Here is a 14,542-nt window from a genome sequence, read left to right on the forward strand (position 1 = left end):
ATTATACAAAGCTAGTTATTTAAAGGTATTTTTGTTCATGATTTTTAATGTCTCAACATTAGGTGAACACCTAAGTAAGAATCTTAAAGTAAAATGTATTTTGTCAATAATTCAGAAGAGTTAGCTGTTTTATTGAACCAACAATCTTAAATTAGTCTTATTTGTCAAAAAATTTCACAAAGATTACTCTATTTTTGGCTGAGTTTATAGTCTTACAACTTGTTTGCCAAACTCTCAACACCTTCAACATTTAGTGGAGAGAAATATAAAATTGACCCAGATACAAATGTGTTTTTTTACAAATAATTTTTAAACTAGCTTTAGTTACCAAAGATTCATGTGAACTCAGAAAACATTTGCACTTTATTTACTACTGCTCATTTACTTATAAGCCAGTTTGGTAGCATGTTAGACACAAAACAGAACATGATACTTGTGTATTGCATACAAATATCTAAAAGCCTATACATATATACACAGAGGTCCCATAGCTTTTGCCTCCGACCTCTAGTTGTGAGACAAAATCACAAACTCACTGACCTAAAAAAAAAGCAGCTGGATCCAAGTTTTGGTGTTTTTTTGACAAAATAAAACTTGTTCTCATGGCTAAATTTTGTCTGCCCTAATGGTAATTCAAGGAAAGCTGTGAACCAAAATTAGGGTAAAGCAGTCTAATAGCACTTTGATTTAAAAACTTATTTTACCCTTTCTTTTCTTTAACTTCAAATGAATTCTCAGTGTTTACATTCTGGTTAGACTGTAAATAATGAGTTTGATCTTAGCACCAACAGCTTAATAACAGAAAATTTAAAGCATACAGAAGGAAAAAGTAAGGAACATAGAGAGCATTAGAAGACTCTACTTAACTGTATTCTTGTCAGTTAACTTCTTAAGCTCTAATTTTTTTAATGTAATTTGCCCATCAGTTTAAAATGTGCACACAAATTTGCCATAATATGTAACCAGTTTAGGTCCCAGTGAAGATGACCAAATTAGGGGCCAGGATGTTGGAAACTGTTTTTCCCCTTCAGAGGTGGATCCCTGGAAAATTTTTTAAAAAAAGAAAAAAGAGAAAAGAATGGAGGGTAGAAATGGAGCCAGATTTCACAGAAGGAAAGAGGAAAGAAGAAATAAGAAAGGGTGGCTTATGAGCCTTCCAGCCACTGCATGGTGCAGAGTGGGTATACTCCGTCCTCTAATTCATTTTTTGTCAGGGAGAGTTTCAGCACCCCAGACCTTCACAGTTTGGGACAAATCCTTCCCACCTCCACAAGTCACCTGTCAAAATGAACTGTTTACAGGCACTTTTTTGCATGCTTTTGGCTAAGAGGACAAAGGCTATGCTGGCTCCTGAGACAATCAGGAGGATGAAGTTGGAGGAAGGAGAAAGAGAGACACAAAGAAACCAGGACCCACATACAAAGGTTGCACATTTGCACATACCAACAAACGACACATTCCCTAAACATTTCCCCAGTTGAGGGGCTGGGTAGAGTCCCAAATCGCTTAGTTTTAAATGTCCCCCACCAAGGGGACTAAGTCTGAACTGAGCAAAGCCCCAGGGATTTCACAAATACAAAAGAAATGCATAAAATTTTTGAATGTTGTCACTAGCACTCAAAACCAAGTAGAGCAAAGCTCCATGACACCCCCAAAGAGACAGAGAGTATTCAGGTGCAATCAGATTCTCTCACTCAGTTTCAAAGTGTGAATGTTTTCTGGCTTCTCTAAAGGTAACTTTCTTTGCATCAGTGAAGCATTCAAGGCAAAATTTACCACAGCAGGAAGAGAAAGAGAGACTCCCCCAAGACTCAACATCTTAGCAGCTGCAGGGAGACTCCCTAACATTCTAGCCAATAAATCAGGTAGCCATGAGCAGCTCTAACTAACAGGTGACACTATGCTCTACCTCATAGAAACCAGACTGACAGACTCAGGCCCCCAGAGCCCACACTATTTTCTACATGGACTGCAGGTTGTAAGCCAACACAAGTCTAGTTGCTTGCTACTTATAGAGTTCAACCAGCAAGAGTGAGATCTGGTAAAAAGAAAGTGACTTTACAAACAAAAACTAGTAACAGGCAAGTGGCCAGATTTCCAATCCAAAATGAGCATGTCGAATTTCTTGGGAGAAGGCAAGGATTTAAAAAGGGGGGGCTTGGTGTGGAGGCATGCAGGAGTTTTGTCAAATACAAGGTCTGTGTGTCTTGCTTTGGTCTCAGTCTCCCTGGAGCACTGGCTGGCATCATATTAACAATGATCAGATTGACTAGCTACCTTGACATAGTTTCTGGAATTATGTGCTGGGTCACTGGGCTTGGTCTTTCTGTCTCATGATTAACTCCTGGAACTTCTAAGAAAACACATAATTAGATATTAGTGTTACTAGAAAGGGGTCCAGATCCAGACCCCAAGAGAGGGTTCTTGAATCTCACACAAGAAAGAATTTGGGCCAAGTCCACAGTGCAATGTGAGAGCAAGTTTATTAAGAAAGTAAAAGAGTGAAAAAATAGCTGTCTTATAGACAGAGTGTGGTGTTCCTTGGTAGTAAAAAGAGAAACTGGCTCATCCTAGGTACAATACTTGTTGATATATAAAATAAAGAAAATCATGAGGAGGGTCATGTGTGGTGGCTCATGCAGTAATCCTAGCACTTTGGAGGCCAAGGTGGACAGATAACTTTAGGCCAGGAGTTTGAGACCAGCCTGACCACCATGGCAAAACTCCATCTCTACTGAAAAATATATTAAAATTAGCTGGGAGGCAGAGATTGCAGTGAGTTGAGTTTGCACCACTGCACTCCATGCACACGAGCCTGAGTGACAGAGACTCTACCTCAAAAAAAAAAAAAAAAAAACTGAGATGTCTTCTACTACAAGGGCTTATGATAAAGGATTAATTTTCATAATTATTATATTTTGTAAGATTTGATATTATCTTTAAAGCAAAACTTATTCTAAAAGTAGAATGCTTTTGTTCTCATTATATCAAGATATCAGGACATTCCTGGGTCTGTTAAGTCCTAGGTCTGTTCAGTAAACATTATTAGTCAGTTCCCTTAACCATAAAAAATTTGAAGCAAAAATGCCCAATCTGCTGGGAATGCAGCCCAGCAAGTCCCAGCCTCATTTTTCCCATCCCTTATTAAAGAGGAAGTCACTCTGGTTCAAATGTCTCTGACGTGTTTCATCCTCCCTTTTACAAGAGAACCGTTAATCCTAACCGCTGCAGAGGAACGAAGATCCATCTTCTGTAACTTCTTCATGATTATCAGGGGTGATTATATTACTAAGTATTAGGATCTCTACCCTATTCAGAGTAGAGCAGAACTCAGTCAGAAAGCGTCCTTATGGTGATGGTCATTTGTAACTCTGAGTCCAGACAAAAAGTGAAACCTGGAATATAAATAAGTGTCCAATATAAGAAATCTTTGAGTAAGCTTATCTTGCATTCCTACACAAAGAGTACACCTGCAATATATTCCACACAGCAAAGCAAAATAAGGCCTGATGGTGACGAAATCTCTGAGCAATTTCTTGTTCATAAAGGATTTTATTTCTCCTTCGCTTATGAAGCTTAGTTTGGCTGGATATGAAATTCTGAGTTGAAAGTTCTTTTCTTTAAGGGCGTTGAATATTGGCCCCCACTCTCTTCTGGCTTATAGGGTTTCTGCTGAGAGATCTGCTGTGAGTCTGATGGGCTTCCCTTTGTGGGTAACCCGACCTTTCTCTCTGGCTGCCCTCAGCATTTTCTCCTTCATTTCAACCCTGGTGAATCTGACGATTATGTGCCTTGGGGTTGTTCTTCTCGAGGAATATCTTTGTGGTGTTCTCTGTATTTCCTGGACTTGAATATTGACCTGCCTTGCTATGTTGCGGAAGTTTTCCTGGATAATATACTGAAGAGTATTTTCCAGCTTGGATTCATTCTCTCTGTCACATTCAAGTACACCTGTCAAATGTAAATTAGGTCTTTTCACATAGTCCCATCTTTCTTGGAGACTTTGTTCGTTTCTTTTTAAAAATATGGAACGCTTCATGAATTTGCTTTATCCTTTTGCAGGGGCCATGCTAATATTCTGGGTATCGTTCCAATTTTAGTATATGTGCTGCTGAAGTGAGCGAGCACCATTCAGTCTTAATGCACAAGTGTCACACTGGGCTGCATTTAGGATATCTAAGTTCATAGGCTTCTGTAGGGCCACTTATCTGTGAGTTTTTCAGTGAGAAGGGTAATGTTGTGTTGGGGGCTATTACAAGCAACAGTTCTACTCTTAGGGTCTTTACTTATAATTCTACATCTATATTTGCTGTCTGGGAGGAAAAGACAGATAGTGAGTAGAACCACCAGGGTGCCCATTTTTGATGGTGTCGTCTGGCTTTCATCTTTTCCCCGTTGTCAGGGAGAGAGTCCCGATGGCACAGGATGTATCCTGGTAGGTAAGGGCACCCCCGGGTGTATCTCCCAGTCCAGTTGTAAGGTAAGTAAGACCAGTTATGACTGCCCCAGACCCATAGCTAACTCCAGGAGAAAGGAGAGGCTGTACCATGTAGCTTGATGCTATTTTGCCATCCTAGCCACATTTTACTAGTCAGTTGATGAGTTTGGCCACATTGCTAAGAGGTAACCTTTCCTTAGCCAGGCTGCTAGTGTGGGGTGTGTTGCTCTTATGTTTTTGGATGCATAGATGTACATGACCCCTTGCCTGGATTTGCACCATCATCAGCCATCCTAAGTTGTCATATACAGCATAGCCTGTAGAGGGGGTGACATTAATCTGCTTACGAGCCAGATGGAAGATATATTTCTAACTTTCCCCAAAAGTGGAGCACTCACGGTGAGTGGTACTGTAATCATAGATGGGAAATGAGTGAGAATTTTTACTCTTGTCCTATGTGTAAAAATAACTCCAAGTGCTTGAGGTAATAGCTTGGATGTGCAGTGACAAGTCAGCAGTGGAGAAAGGGGTACCTCCCCCACAGACCCAGTAGTCTGTTTTGTTTTAGAGAAAAGTGACTGTCTACACCCATTCAGGTAGTTTCAGCAAAGATCAAGTATGTGCTTATTACTCTAGAATTGAGTAGTTCATGTTAACAAAAGCATATCGCTTATCTTTCCTTCTTTCTTATTAATAACTTCATATATTTCCTTGGCTTATATAACCAGGTAGGCATCTGAGTGAAGCCTACCTTTCAGTCTTTGAAGGGAGTCCGCCCTTTATACTATATCGCCTTGTTAGGAGGGCTGCATTCTGTCTTGGGATTGTTTTAGTGCAGAGAATGCATCCTTGTGTAATTTTCCAAGTGATATTCTGGAAGTGTGGGCTACTGAGATGTGGTTGCACTAGGTTGGCGAGGGCATTTCTCCCATAAGTGCGTTCCTTCATGTAGATGTTTTGAGATTGGATGAACCAAGGCCTTGAGGGAGTATCATCATCCTGTTAAGCGTCAGTTTTCCAGGGGGAATTGGAATCTCTTTTCTCAAATTCCTGGCTCAGGCATGTTTTGCATCTTGTTGAGTGTAAATGAGGTTTAAAATCTAGTAATTCCAAATGAAGTATTCATGCCCCAGCATCTGTGCCTCCCAAGCAGCTCATTTTGCTGCTTTGCCAGCTGCCTGGTTACCTTTGGTTGTTTGTGAATTATCTCTCTGGTGTTGGGGCAGTGCGTGATGGAGGCCTGATCAGGCAAGGCAATCAGCCTTTTGAGTTATCCACGGAAACGCAGGAAGAGAGTCCTCTCGAACTCCGTAGCTTTTGCCGTGGAGCTACAAATTGGAATTTCAAGGGCAGGCCCTTGAAACTCCCATTCACTCACACATGCGCTCACCATTCACACAGAGTTTATTGCACATTTTATTCCCATTTTAAGATAGAGGGTAACAAGAAAGAGAGACAAGGCAATTGCCTCTACTAGGGCCAGAATTTATTTTGGCTGTTTAATGTCCACATTTTCTAATTGCAAGTGGCCTCTCTGTTTCCAGAACACCCAACAGGTGTGCATTACCAGGAAGGCATATATGGAATGAGAATAAATGTTTACTCCCTTTTCCTGGGACAATTCTAAAGACACGTAAGAGCAATTAACTCAGCTCTTTGAGCAAAGGTAGCTGCAGGAAGGGCATGGGCTTCTATTATCCCATTTTGGTAGTCACCACGGCACATCTGGCTCTGTGCACATCTTTCATTAAGCTGCTCCCATCAGTATAGTTCAAGACAGAGCACTCATTGTCTGGTTTGACAGATCCAGCATTTTGAATCAGATACATCAAGGATTTACAGTCATGCTTTAACCCAGGATTATTTTTCAGCTGAGAGCAGTGTGGCAGAGTTTAGAGCCATGGTGGTTTGTAGGGTGACATTTGGATCGTGTAAGAGGATGGCCTGGTAACTGCCCATTCACCCCCCAGTGAGCCAGTAGCCTCCATTTTGTTCTAGTGGAGTCAGCACCTGATGGGGCACAAACACAGTAACTGGCTGTCCCAGAGGAAAATTTTCTACTTCCTGTAGGACTTCACAGTGGGCGCTGTCGCCCAGAGGAAGTGGGGGGGGGTCAGCCCTTAATCTTTGGCTTAATTGTTACAGAAATAGGCCATGGATTGTGGGGCATCTCCCAGCATTTGGGTTAGCACACCCGGACCTATGTTTTTTTTTTGTTTTTGTTTTTTTTGATATAGAATTTGAACAGTATTTGGGAATCTGGTAACCCCAGTGCCAGAGCTGATATCAGCTTTTCTCTGATGGTATAAAATACTTGTTGGCCTTTAGATGTCCAAAGAAGGGGCAGTGAGTCTATTCCCTTTAGGGATTCGTAAAGGGTTTTAGTCATTAGTCCAAACTTAGGAATCCACATCTGGCAGAAGCCAACCCTTCCTAAGAACCCCCGCAGTTGCCCTCATTATCTGGGGCTCTATGGCTGCTATTGCCTGTTGTTGGACAGACATCAGGCTCCTTTGGCCTTGCTTTAACCAAAGCCAAGACAGGTTGCTTTCTACTTACTTATTTGGGCCGTCTTGGGAATACTTTGTATCTATATTGTACCAGGTGATTTAGAACTAAGATGATGTCAGCTAGGCATTTCCTATAGTTGTGGCTGGCTATTAATTATCTACATGTGGTAGCCAGACTCCTTAATCTAGTTGTAGGTCTCCTAAGTCTTTTGCCAGTATTTCCCCAAAATTGTTGGTGCATTTTTTAACACATTGAGGCCCCACCGTCCAACATTATTAAAAGGTTGTTTTGGTCTCTGGGTCCTGCCATTCAAAAAAAATAGTAATAATAATTGCTGGGTCTTTCCTTCAATTGGAATGCAGGAAAAAAGCATCTTTTAGATCTAGCACTGAAAAGCATTAATAATTTCTATATATAGCAGTCAGCAGAGTATATGGGTTAGGAACCATTGGGTGAATATCCAAGGCTATTTTATTAATGGCTCTCAGGTCGTGGGCAAATTGATATTTGTCGAAGTGTACCTTCCTTACAGGCACAATAGGGCTATTACATGGGGATCTGCAAGGATGAATCTGTCCACTTCTCAAGTTTTTCCAAGACAGGCTGTATTCTTTCTAAAGCTTTATTAATGTATACTGATTGCTTTTCATTCACCACCCCACCTGGGGCACAGTAGCTCCTTCTCCTTTTTCTATATGTTCTGGCTGTGTACTGCTTTTTCTGGGATTCCATCTGCCCATTCACAATTACCCACTCTCTCACAGACTTCTGAGGGAGAATTTTTTCTTCTTAAGGCAAATGAATAACATCTATGTTGCAATGCTTGCTCTAGCAGGACCTGCAGGTGGAGTTGTATCTCTGGGGAGAAATTACTTGAGTATTTAATTTGTGTAATAGGTATTCTCCTAGCAAGGGAATTGGCCATTCTGGCTTATAGAAATAGCAGTGCCTTAGGTCCAAACTTTCTAGTTTGCATTCTGAAGGTTGTAGGAAAGTCTTTTGTTGCTTTTTTTTTTTTTTTCAAGTCCTGTCACAGGTACAATCATTTTGGCGCATTTTCTCCTGAGGTGTTAAAAACTGAATAGTTTTCCCAGTATCAACCAGGAAATCAATTAATTTTTTCCTGTCACTTGTACCCAGGGTTCCTGTGGGGAAATTTTAATTGTCTCTGAGGGACTATGGATAGCCCCCAGGCATCCCTGTCAGATCAATGACCCTGCTCTACCATTTGTCTGTGGGCTTTTTCCCTGTCAGATCCTTTTTTTCTGGCCCCTTGTTCCTTTCTTTTGGGTCAGTCATCCTTTTGGTGTTTTCTCTCCTTACGGTAGGCACACTGGGTGTGGTCCAGAGGCTTCCTTGTTCATTCTACATTTATGGTTGCAACTTCTGTTTCTTTATCTGTCAAGCTGGGAAGAGGTCATTCCTGGTGAGTCTTCCTGTTTTTCTACACTTCTCTTTATGTAAAGGATGTTTTACTAAATGAAAGTCATATATATTAGCCTTGAATTTTAATATCCTCCCTTTCTCTGTGAGTATATCTACAGAGCCTTGGTAAATACATTTCAACAATTCAAATTGGTTCACATTTGAATTTTGCATGACTGTGTGAACTGTTTTTAAACCCCTTCATTTTGGTACTCCCCTCCTGAGTCCAGTAATGATGATTGGTTTGCGAATATTCTGAATGGGCCATGTCCCCTTATCAATTAGAGCCCCAATTAGGGTTTGCATCCAGAGTAGTCCCTTCAGGTTTGGGGCATTTGGATTTGTTTTCATGGAGGCACCAAGACTCTTGATCTTCTTTCATCTGCAATCTGAAGCATGTTTAGGAGAGAGTGCACATCTGCTCAAGTACACTGGTGGCAGCACAGATAGACACACAGAGATCAGTCATCTTCTGGGGATCCTCCCTTAAGGTAGGGTGCAGTTTTTCCATATCACAAGTTAGATGTTGAAAATGGGCTGGACATCCAGTAATATCTGACAGGTTGCCCACTCGCATCCGAGCCACCCTTGGCCATCCTTGTAAATGGGAATTCCCTCGCTCCTGCCATGGTACTTCCTTGCTAAATCATGTACCCTGTCAAGCATTGGAGGGAGAAGCCACATCTGTTCTTTCATTATACTGAGGTGGCAGAGTAGCTCCCTCTTCTAGGCCTGATGCCTCACTTGGTAGCATCAAGGCAATCCGGGTCAACGCAGAGGCCAGCGTTAAGGGCCCTGTATGGAGGTACCACAGTGGGATCTCTTGGGGGTGGAGCAGAGGCCAGATGCATTGTGGCTGTGGGGGCCAGTGCTGCTAAAACAGCTGGGTGTAGGACATTTATAAGTCCTATGTCTTCCTCATTCCTTTCGGCCTGAGTTTGTCTCTCTGGCTTGTGAAGAGCCTTTTTTCCATTCTGTCCTTTGGTACAGCTAGCAGCTGGTGTCTCCCCTTATGGTATGAATCCTGATTTTCTAAAAGCATGAATGCTTGGATATATGGTACTTTTTTCTAATTTTCCAGATCTCTGAGAAAATAAATCTAACTGCATTGAAGACTAGTATTGGTTGTATCCATCCAGAGGTCAAAATTTGTAACCTAACTTGTACACAGTCCAAACAGCACTGCAATAACAGACCATTTTTCTCTTAGTAATGGGTTCATACCTATAGGCTCTACAGTTACCTGGGATATGCCCTAGGACAGAGACCTTGTTTCCCCTCCTGGCTTGGTTCCTGTATCCATACTACTCACCCCTCTTGAAACAGTGATTACAACTTTTTTTCATTGTCTCTCTTCTGTTCTGCACTGCTCATATCCTTCAACCAGACCTCTATGGGTTGGAAAGACTTTTCTAGCTTCATATAAGCAGTGCAAGTGATATCACTCATGGTCCTAAAAGGAACACTTGTGCAAATCTCACCACACAGCTGGGACAGCCAAAGAGATCACAGAATAAGCTCCTTGGGCAGGCTGGTGATTAGCAGCAGCTAGCACAGCACCCCCCCCCAACCTCACTCCCACCAGCACATCAACTTCATCCCAAGTCCATGTTCTGCTGTATTTACTACCCTAGTAGAGGGTGACTGAATGGCAACAAATTTAAATGGTGAATTAGGCAAAAAGGGCAGGGAGAGGTTGGATTCAGGACTCCCTAAATACTTATCGTACATGTTGCTGAGCTTTTTTTCACATAAACAACATTAAGCACCATAAGCATAGTGTCAAGCCCTTTGGATAATCTATGGAATGGTTCACATGTTTCCTTTCCCCATAAAAAACTGGCACAGTTGTGAGAAGTACTCCAGGGTCCTAAAAACAGTGACCCAGTCATGGCAGTAGAGGGTATTTTCCTCCAGGGCAGGATCCTGGATAGAGTGGGACTTATGCAGATCACCTTGCAGAGGAAAGAAGGAGGAGGAGAGAGAGACAGAGATGAGGGCCTGAATGTAGACATTACACACTTTTACAGTTGCAGATTCAGAATGCACAGTCTCAGATGGATCCCCGCCAAAGGGCTAGGTAAAAGTCCTGAAACCTCATCTCAATTTCAGATGCCCCCCCCACCAAGACCCCACCAGGTCTTGACATAGATACGGATGCCATACATGCCCAGATGATGCCATAAGCAGCTACTGTCTAAACAGAGCAGAGCTCAAGTGACATCACAGAACAGGTAGAGGCAGTTCAGGGTGCATTCTGGTTGCCTTATCCAGCTCTGAAGTCTGTCAGCCTCTTGAGATGTCACCTGCCCTATGGTAAGGAAGTGTAGTAGGCAGCTGGTACAATAGCAAGAAGAAAAAGGAAGTTCCCCAAGATAAAAATGCCTTGCAGTAAAGGGAAATTTCCTAGAGCCCCAATCATGGGATCAGCTACCTGGAAGCTGGTGGCATTCCTGGGTAGTTCCTATCCTTTCCAGTGGCCTGAATGGTTAAGGTTTAGTGTGCTTGTGTGTCTGATTGCCCCATTCATTGGAAGGCAGACCGACAGTTTCAGGAACTCTGAGTGTGTTGTGTCCCCTCTCCATGTGGACACACACACATGGAATGTGTGTCCCTGTGTTTTCATCATTTAGCTCCCACTTATGAGAACATGCGGTATTTGGTTTTCTGTTCTTGTGTTGGTTTACTAAGGATAATGGACTCCAGCTCCATTCATGTCCCTGCAAAGGACATCATCTGGTTCTTTATAGTTGCATAGTATTCCATGGTGTATATGTGCCACATTTTCTTTATACAGTCTATCATTGATGGACAATCTAGGTTGATTCCATGCTTTTGCTATTGTGAATAGTGCTACAATGAACAAATGTGTTCATGTGTCTTTATAACAGAATGATTTCTATTCCTTTGGATATATACCCAGAAAGAAGAGTGTTAGGTCAAATGGAAGTTCTGTCTTTAGGTCTTTTAGGAATCACCACACTGTCTTCCACAATGGTTGAACTAATTTACACTCCCACCAATAGTGTGTAAGTGCTCCTTTTTCTCCACAACCTTGCCAGCATCTATTATTCGTTTGACTATTTATTATTTATTATTTATTTTTTGACTTTTTAAAAAAGCCATTCTGACTAGTGTTAGATGGTATTTCATTTTGGTTTTGATTTGCATTACTCTAATAATCAGTGAAGTTGAGAAGGTTCAAATAAATGCAATTAGAAACAACAAGGGGGATATCACCACCAACCCTACAGAAATATAAACAACCATCAAAGAATATTATGAGCACCTCCATGGACATAAACTAGAAAATCTAGAAGAAATGGAAAATTCCTGCACAAATACATACACCCTCCCGAGACTGAACCAGGGAGAAGCTGAATCCCTGAACAGACTAATAATGGCTCTGAAATTGAGGCAGTAATAAATAATCTCAGTGATAAATTTTTTAAATGCCACTTAGAAAATGTACACATAGGCCTGGGACGGTGGCTCATGCCTGTAATCCCAGCACTTTGAGAGGCCAAGGTGGATGGATCGTGAGATCAGGAGATCGAGACCATCCTGGTGAACATGGTGAAACCCCATCTCTATTAAAAATACAAAAATTAGTGAGGTGTGGTGGCACGCACATGTAGTTCCAGCTACTTGGGAAGCTGAGGCAGAAGAATCGCTTGAACCTGGTCGGGAGAGGTTGCAGTGAGCCAAGATCACACCACGGCACTCTAGCCTGGCGACAGAGAGACTCTGTCTCAAAAAAAAGAAAAAAGAAAGAAAATGTACACATAATTTTGCTCTACTCAGCACAATATTTGTAACAATCACTTTTAGGAAGGATGTTAAAATCTTTTATTATTTTATCTCATTTAGCTTAATATTTAAAAAATATTTTTCTGCTAGCAGCTCTTTCAGATCTCCATTTTTATTGACATAGTCAATAATTTACCCACCTCTCTATTAAATAATAGCAGATCAACTGATGTGTATTATTTTATACTGAACTTTGGCACTCTTGACATAATTTATATATGAATAGTTATCCAAATGTCTTGGCCAGTGAAGATGGGATTTATCAGCCAAGGTTGAACAGAAATGTTCTCACCTGAAAGCAGCAAGCGATACAAAGGCAAGAAATAGGTAAAAGAAATTCAGGAGTCCTACAAGCAGATTAGGATTTATTTAGGGCCTGAGATGGTACAGGAACCCCTTATAGGGGCCTGTGGCCACCCCAATCATGGAAATAAAGGAAACTCTTGAGTCCCTTCACAGAAATTCGAGGTACATCTCTACTTCTGAGAAGTACATCAGCCACTTGATAAGCAAGAAGGTAATAGTACGTTAAAACAATAGCAAGGAATTGAGAGTCGTGAGAATGTTTGGTTCCGTATAGAAACTAAAAATCAAAGCTTAACATATGTCCCTGAGTTGTTTTTCAGAAGCCTGCCCCTCTACCAAATGGATGCACTGGCATGTAGACCTCAGATAAGAGGAATCTGTGAAATGAACTCCTCTGCCATTCTTTGTTCTGAATTTCTTCCTGAGGTGCCTACAGGAGGTTATGTCTATGAGCCAAATTTAACATTATTTTCTGCTGATCCCAAATTTTGTGACAAATTTTACTTTCTTAAATAATCACAAATCAGAAAATCTTTGAATCCCCCTATGCCCTATAAGGCCCCAGTTCAAGATACTTCATCCCCTTAGGCTAAAACCAATGTGTAACCTCAATATGTTGATTTGTGGCTGTGTATAACCCCTGCCTCTGTGTCTTTAAAATCCTCTACCTGTAAGCAGTCTGGTAGTTTTGGTCTTAAGCATGAGCTGCCTGAACTCTTTTTATTTGGTGCCCTGCAGTAAATCTGTTTTTGTTGTTGTTGCTGCTGTTGTTGCTGTTGCTAGAAACCTCATTATGGATATCTGCTCTTGTTGAACCAGGCAAGTGGACCCAAGTTTATTTTGGCAACAGACCTGCAGTGTGCCAACATGAATGTGTTGAGAGGAACACATTATCATTTGGAGGAAGCATTCCCACAGGATGCATCTCACAGACTCTATGTCATATGTCTTCTTTACAATTAAGAAAATCTCTAGTCGAATGGTCTAAAACTATTATTAAACAATAGGGGACATTTGTTCAGTATTTATGTGAACAACCAACAGGGCAAAAATACTATATTTACAGTTACTTATGCCAAATTAACAGATTTGCATTGTATAGTACTAAATACCAGGGGCCCTCACTGTATACAGAGAAATTCTATGTCAAACATTGGTTTAAAAAGAAAACCTAGCCGGGCGCGGTGGCTCAAGCCTGTAATCCCAGCACTTTGGGAGGCCAAGGCGGGTGGATCACGAGGTCAAGAGATCGAGACCATCCTGGTCAACACGGTGAAACCCCGTCTCTACTAAAGCTACAAAAAATTAGCTGGGCATGGTGGCGCGTGCCTGTAATCCCAGCTGCTCAGGAGGCTGAGGCAGGAGAATTGCCTGAGCCCAGGAGGCGGAGGTTGCGGTGAGCCAAGATCGCGCCATTGCACTCCAGCCTGGGTAACAAGAGCGAAACTCCATCTCAAAAAAAAAAAAAAAAAAAAAGAAAACCTTCTCATCTACTGTATTGCAACTTGGCACCATTTAACTTCATTTCTCTGCATGCAGAGAGCAACCCTATCTTCCATGCCAGCTACTTAGACTGTGGCATTCATGTAGAGAAAAACAGAAATTCCCAAGTTTAAAGGAAACTGGAGGCATTTAAGGAAACAAATAGAGGTGAATGTCTTTATTGGTTTCTCATTCTTGTGTTGATAATTGTGTTCTACTTTTATAAATAGAAACATCTACTTCCAGTATTTTATAATACAGTGAGTTTATCAGGAACAAAGGACAAGATGAGGAAAGGTGGGTTGGCATCTGCATAGGATGGTTACACTTACTTATACATGGCATTTACTTCATCTCTAAGGGGTATCATGAGCATGAGCTCATTGCCACATTTTATGATTGTGAAGTAAGTTTCTTATTCAAAAGGAATGCTGTGTGGAATATTATGCTTCTAGATAAGGCATGCTTTAAGTCCATGGATGCTAGTTTTGGCAAAAGACCTGCATGCAGGAAAGAATATATAATCAATGTAAGGGTCTATTCCAGTAAGAAGAAGAAACCTCTGTTCCT

The 14,542-nt window shown here is 41.4% G+C and overlaps 1 long non-coding RNA gene and 1 other non-coding gene across 2 annotated transcripts in view; one reads left to right on the plus strand and one right to left on the minus strand.

Annotated features, from left to right (window-relative positions):
- The window catches only part of LOC116537736, a 196,714-nt gene that overhangs the window by 79,683 nt on the left and 102,489 nt on the right, over window positions 1-14,542 (plus strand). The gene's annotated exons all lie outside the window — the stretch shown is intronic.
- On the minus strand, window positions 4,020-4,128 carry LOC116537810. The gene has a single exon (XR_004263357.1). It is a non-coding gene; the product is annotated as a U6 spliceosomal RNA (small nuclear RNA).

Source organism: Sapajus apella, unplaced genomic scaffold (assembly GCF_009761245.1).
Source record: "Sapajus apella isolate SASKATOON/1434 unplaced genomic scaffold, GSC_monkey_1.0 scaffold113, whole genome shotgun sequence".
In the NCBI taxonomy this organism is placed as follows: Eukaryota; Metazoa; Chordata; class Mammalia; order Primates; family Cebidae; genus Sapajus; species Sapajus apella.